This window comes from Pristiophorus japonicus, chromosome 24 (genome assembly GCF_044704955.1).
Source record: "Pristiophorus japonicus isolate sPriJap1 chromosome 24, sPriJap1.hap1, whole genome shotgun sequence".
NCBI lineage: Eukaryota > Metazoa > Chordata > Chondrichthyes > Pristiophoridae > Pristiophorus > Pristiophorus japonicus.
The window spans coordinates 26,908,396-26,915,064 of NC_092000.1; positions in this window are offsets into that span (position 1 = coordinate 26,908,396).

Sequence of the window (6,669 nt, forward strand, 5' to 3'; positions counted from 1 at the left end):
GGCCCACCTCCACACCTCCAGCACAGACTGCTTGCAAAGAATGAGCTGCGTCTGGCTGATCTCTCTTGAGCTTCTCTCAGTTTGTAGTTGATTGCTCTCATTGTGGGTTGATGAGGTGTGAACGGCCGTTCCTGTGACCCTTGACGGCTTCTGTTGCCACTGTTTGCTGTCGAAAGCCTGTTCTGCCGGTTTTGTCTGTGTGTGGGGGTAGCAGCTTTTCTAATGCTGTGAACTCCTTGTTCTATTATTTAGTTAGTTGTCGTACCTGCATTGTAAATCAACCTCATTTCTTCTTCCCCTACCAAGAATGTCTGTGCAACCAGTGCTGCTGCCTCTAAGGTCAGGTTCTTGGTCTCTATGAGCTTTCGGAATATGCCTGTGTGGCCTATTCCTTCAATGAAAAAGTCTCTCAGCATTTCTCTCCTCAGTTCATCGGAGAACTCACATAAACTAGCCAACCATCGAAGTTCCGCCACGAAGTCGGGTATGCTCTGGCCCACATAGCGTCTGTAGTTGTAGAACCTGTGTCTGGCCATGTGTAGGCTGCTCGCTGGCTTCAGGTGGTCTCTTACCAGTGTGCTCAATTCTTCAAACGACTTGCTTGCTGGTTTCTCGGGTGCCAACAGATCCTTCATTAAAGCATATGTTTTCGAGCCACAGCTGGTCAAGAGATGGGCTCTTCTCTTGTCTGCCGTATCGTCGCCTAACCAGTCTTTGGTTACAAAGCTTTGCTGGAGCCTTTCTATAAAGTCCTCCCAATTGTCTCCCGCATTGTACTTTTCATCTGATCCGTTGTTCGCCATTCTGTGGATTCTGTAATCCCGTAACCTGTCGCCACTGTAAAGTCCTGTCCCCTCAGTACAGATTCATACGAGGCATGTAGTGAAGTCAAGGTCACTCTGGACCTGCACCTTTATTTCACAGCTCTGGAATACTGCACTTGCCTGAGACCTGCCCTTATATACCTGTCTCTTGCAAGTGCACCCCTGATGGTAAGGTATGCTGGTGGTTACAGGTCATATCTTATTACAGTCATGTATTGCATGTTGGGATACAATTATATATAATAATGTAAGATACATGACAAATATAAGGTGAGTCTAAATGAGAATGGCAGAATCATCAACAGATGCCATCTGAAAAAATAGGGCCAGAGGTTATGGTCTGAAATTGTTGAACTCCATGTTAAGTCCAGAAAGCCGCAATATTTAAAAAAAGTCAGAATACAAGTTACTTCTTCACTTCCTGGTCCCGTCTGTGGAGAATTCTGCAATGTGATTGGCTGCTTAGACAGCTTGCTGACGTCACAGCAGCATTGTATTCGGGATTTCCACTATATTAGTTTCCACATCGGAAGACAAACGGGCGGTAATTTTTATTTTTTGCAAAAATGAGCAGAAACTGGGCGTTCCCAGTGGAAATTCTCACCCACAGCCTCTCTCTCCCCCTTGCCCCCCCATCCCCCCTCCCCAGAGAAAAAACAAAAAATGGAGGCATAACGCTGGGAAAAGGCAAGTACCTACAAAATGGGTAGTACCTGTCATGTATGTAACCTTTATGTAACAACACTGCAATACTGTATATACATAAGAAATGCACACCTTGACCACAGGGGGTGAAACATAGAAACATAGAAAATAGGTGCAGGAGTAGGCCATTCGGCCCTTCTAGCCTGCACCGCCATTCAATGAGTTCATGGCTGAACATTCAACTTCAGTACCCCATTCCTGCTTTCTCGCCATACCCCTTGAGACACTCCACACCTGGTCATCCGGGTATATAAAGGGAGGTCCCACGCAGGGTCATCACTTCTTGGTCCTGTGAATGAAGGTTCAGGTCATGGAGTGACCTTGTCCATAGAACGTGCCTCGTGTGGATTTGTGGTATTGTGTAAGGACTCTACATTGGCAACGAGAAACGGGAATCAACAACCCACGAGAATGGTCACCGGCAGCACAGATGAACGGTACTGTGTTGGTGAGGACTGGGATGATTGCATTGAGAGGCTCCAGCAGCGTTTTGTCACGAAGGACTGGCTGGGAGACGCAGCGGCCGACAAGCGAAGGGCTCATCTGCTGACCAGCTGTGGACCTAAGACTTATGCGCTCATGAAAGTCCTGCTAGTACCCGAGAAGCCAGCGGACAAAACCTTCGAAGAGCTCAGCAAACTAAACGGTGAGCACCTCAAACCGGCCAGCAGCATACACATGGCCCAACACAGATTCTATACACACCGATGTCGGGAAGGACAGAGCATACCGGATTTTGTTGCGGACCTCACGCGCTTGGCCAGCCTCTGTAAGTTCACAAACGCCTGCAGCGGGGAGATGCTAAGGGATTTCTTTATTGAGGGCATCGGTCATGCTGGGATTTTCAGAAAGCTAATTGAGACCAAGGACTTGACCTTGGAAGTGGTGGCGTTGATGGCTCAGACCTTTATGGCGGGGGAGGAGGAAACAAAGATAATATACGCACGCAATTCTGCCTCCAACGTGGCGATGGATCAGGGAGTCAATATCATAAACACGACACAGAGCCCCGCAGGCAGGCAAGGGCAGTTCGACACACCCCAGGCAGCAATAGACCCAAGAGTAAGTCTCCAACAGAGACAATGGCAGGCTGAACGGACATTTACGCCCCCCCAGTGGACAATGCGGCCCGGGATGGGGCCATTGACACCCACTGACAGGGTGCTCAAGAGCAGTCAAAGGGACAATCAGTGAGAAATGCCTTGTAACAGCTCTTTTGTTCACAACAATGGGAATCTCAGTTCATGCTGGAGGTGTGGGGGCAGACATGCTGCCAGGACTTGCGGGTTTCAACAGTTCGTCTGCAGAAATTGTAACCTCAGTGGCCATTCAGCCAGAATGTGCAGAAAGCCTGTAACCAGGCTAATATACGAGGTGGATGAACTAGATGAGGGGTCTGCAAGGCAGGATGATGCTTGGGGCAAATCAATGGATGCTGAAGTTCAGCGGGTTCATGTGGCAAACATTCACAGCTCATATACCAAAACGCCACCTATGATGATGAAAGTCCTATTAAACAGCATCCCTGTATGCATGGAGCTGGACACGGGGGCCAGCCAGTCACTCATGAGTGTTCAACAATTCAAAAAGCTATGGCCAATCAAAGCCAGCAGACCCAAACTAGAACGCATTGAGACGCAATTACGGATGTACACCAAAGAAATCATTCCAGTGCTAGGCAGTGCAATGTGGCGGTCACACACAATGGATCGGTGAACCGGCTGCCGCTCTGGATTGTCCCGGTCAATGGTCCTGCACTGTTGGGGATGAGCTGGTTAGCTGAGATGAACTGGAAATTGGGGGATGTGCACGCTATGTCATCTGTGGAGCGAAGTTCATGCTCACAGGTCCTACAGCAATTTGAGTCACTGACGTCAGGATGTTCAAAGGTACCAAAGTAGTGATACGCATCACCCCGGACCAGTGCACCACAAAGCCAGAGCTGTGCCGTATGTGATGCAGGAGAAAATTGAGAGCGAGTTGGACCGGTTGCTGAGAGAGGGCATCATCTCGCCCGTTGAATTCAGCGACTGGGCAAGCCCCATCGTTCCCGTCCTAAAAGCGGATAGCTCGGTCAGGATCTGTTCCGACTACAAGGCCACTATCAACCGGTTGGCCCTACAAGACCAATACCCGCTGCCAAGAGCGGAGGACCTTTTTGCCACGCTGGCAGGCGGCAAGCTGTTCACCAAGTTGGACCTCACTTCAGCCTACATGATCCAAGAACAGGCCGACGAATCTAAACTACTGACCACCATCACCACGCACAAGGGACTGTTTGTTTACAACAAGTGTCCATTTGGCATTCGATCAGTGGCAGTGATTTTTCAAAGAAACATGGAAAGCCTGCTCAAATCCATTCCCGGAACAATCGTATTTCAGGACGACACCCTCATCACTGGTCGTGACACCGAGGAACACCTCCACAGCCTGGAGCAGTTGCTACGCCGACTAGACCGGGTAGGCCTGCGACTCAAGAAGTCTAAATGTGTGTTTTTGGCTCCCGAGATCGAGTTTCTGGGCAGGAGGGTTGCTGCAGATGGGATTTGGCCCACCGAATCCAAAACAGAGGCGATTCGACGAGCGCCCAGGCCCTGCAACACATCGAAGTTGCGTTCATTTCTGGGACTCTTGAACTATTTCGGGAACTTTCTGCCGAACTTGTTGGAGCCGCTACACATGCTCCTGTGTAAGGGTTGTGATTGGTTTTGGGGGGGCTGTCAGGAACGGGCTTTCAATCCGGCGCGGAACCTACTTTGTTCAAATAAGTTGTTGACTCTGTACGACCCCCGTAAGAAATTGGTTCTGACATGTGATGCATCGTCCTATGGGGTTGGGTGCGTGTTGCAGCAGAGTAATGCTGAGGGCCAACTACAACCTTGGCTTATGCCTCCAGGTCGCTCTCTCAAGCTGAACGGGGTTATGGGATAGTTGAGAAGGAAGCACTCGCATGTGTCTATGGGGTGAAAAAGCTGCATCAGTACCTCTTTGGCAGGAGGTTCAAATTAGAAACGGACCACAAGCCGTTAACATCCCTGCTGTCAGGCAGCAAGGCTATCAATGCCAACGCGTCAGCTCGCATACAGCGATGGGCTCTCACGCTGGCTGCTTATGACTACACCATCCGGCACCGGCCTGCACCAAAAATTGCATGACGTGCTCAAAAGGCTTCCACTGGCCACCACCGAGGGGCAGCGGAACAAAGCGCTGAGATGGTCATGGCTGTCGATGCCTTTGACAGCGCAGGCTCCCCCATCACAGCCCGCCAGATCAAAATCTGGACCAACAGAGATCCCCTCCTATCCTTGATTAAGAAATGTGTTCTGACTGGGGATTGGGCGCACGCACACGGAGCATGCCCTGAGGAGGTCAGACCGTTTCACAGATGGATGAATGAGCTCTCCATCCAAGCTGACTGCCTACTATGGGGCAGCCGGGTAATCATGCCCCAGAGGGGCAGGGAAGCATTCATCAGGGAACTCCACAGTGAGCACCCAGGCATCGTGCTGATGAAGGCCATTGCCCGGTCACATGTGTGGTGGCCGGGAATTGATTCAGACCTGGAACACTGTGTTCGCAGGTGCATGACATGTGCCCAGCTAGGTAATGCCCCCAGGGAGGTCCCGCTCAGCTCGTGGCCCTGGCCCACCAGGCCATGGTAACATATTCACGTAGACTACGCGGGCCCGTTCATGGGAAAAATGTTTCTCATTGTGGTTGATGCGTACTCGAAATGGATCGAGTGCATCATTTTGAATTCGTGCACAACATCCACCACCGTGGAGAGTCTGCACGCGGTCTTTGCAACCCACGGCTTGCCGGACATCCTTGTTAGCGATAATGGCCCATGTTTCACAAGCTACGAATTCCGGAAGTTCATGTCGGGTAATGGCATTAACCATGTAAGGACAGCATCGTTCAAGCCGGCCTCCCATGGCCAGGCGGAATGTGCGGTCCAAATCATAAAGCAAGGCATGCTCCGGATTCAAGGACCCTCCCTTCAATGCCGCCTATCGCGCCTCCTGCTGGCCTATAGGTCCCAACTGCACTCGCTCACGGGGATCCCGCCCGCGGAGCTACTCATGAAACGAACACTCAAAACTCGGCTGTCCCTCATTCATCCAGTTCTGTCTGACATTGTTGAGGGCAAGCGCCAGTCCCAAAACGAGTACCATGACCGAAATTTAAGGGGGAGATGTATAGAAATTGATGACCCTGTATTTGATCACGCTTTGGGGCTCAAATGGCTTAAGGGTACCGTAATAGACAAAGAGGGGAATCGGGTCATAGTGGTTAAACTTAACAATGGGCAGATATGCCGCAAGCATCTGGACCAAGTAAAAAAAAGGTTCAGCATGGACACTGAGGAACCTGAGGAAGATCATGAGATGCTATTCACACCACCACCAACGAGCAACAAGAACATTCAGCAGCATGCACAGTCCCTGCAGCCAGCCCGGACAGGCCGGAATCACCACAGGTGACAGAGACGCATACCAAGGCTCAACAACCAGAGCCCCAACTGCGGTGCTCTACAAGAGAGCGCAGACCATCCGAGAGACTTAACCTATGATCCCAATAAGATGTTGAGGGGGAGGTGATGTCATGTATGTAACCTTTATGTAACAACACTGCAATACTATATATACGTAAGAAATGCACACCTTGACCACAGGGGGTGAACTTGTGGGAGACACTCCTCACCTGGTCACCTAGGTATATAAAGGGAGGTCCCACGCAGGGTCATCACTTCTTGGTCCTGTGAATAAAGGTTCAGGTCATGGAGTGACCGTGTCCATAGAATGTGCCTCGTGTGGATTTGTGGTATTGTGTAAGGACTTTACAGTACCGATCCTCAGTGATAGCGGGCGGTTAAAAACAGCTTAATTCGGGAAATTAGCGCTGCTGGGGTATTCTCTTCATATTTTGGGCAGGAAATGTGGGCGGGCAATGTGCAGCAATGCCGGCGGTAATCAGAGGCCAAAACTACCACCGGCGATAATCGGGCCTAAAACGGACGGTAATTTACCTTTCTGGCAAAAACGGGCAGTAGCCCAGCGATCCCAATGGAAATTCTAGCCCTGACAGTAATATTAGACCACGTAACAATTTACTATTCTGTGGTTATGGTAGATCTGTG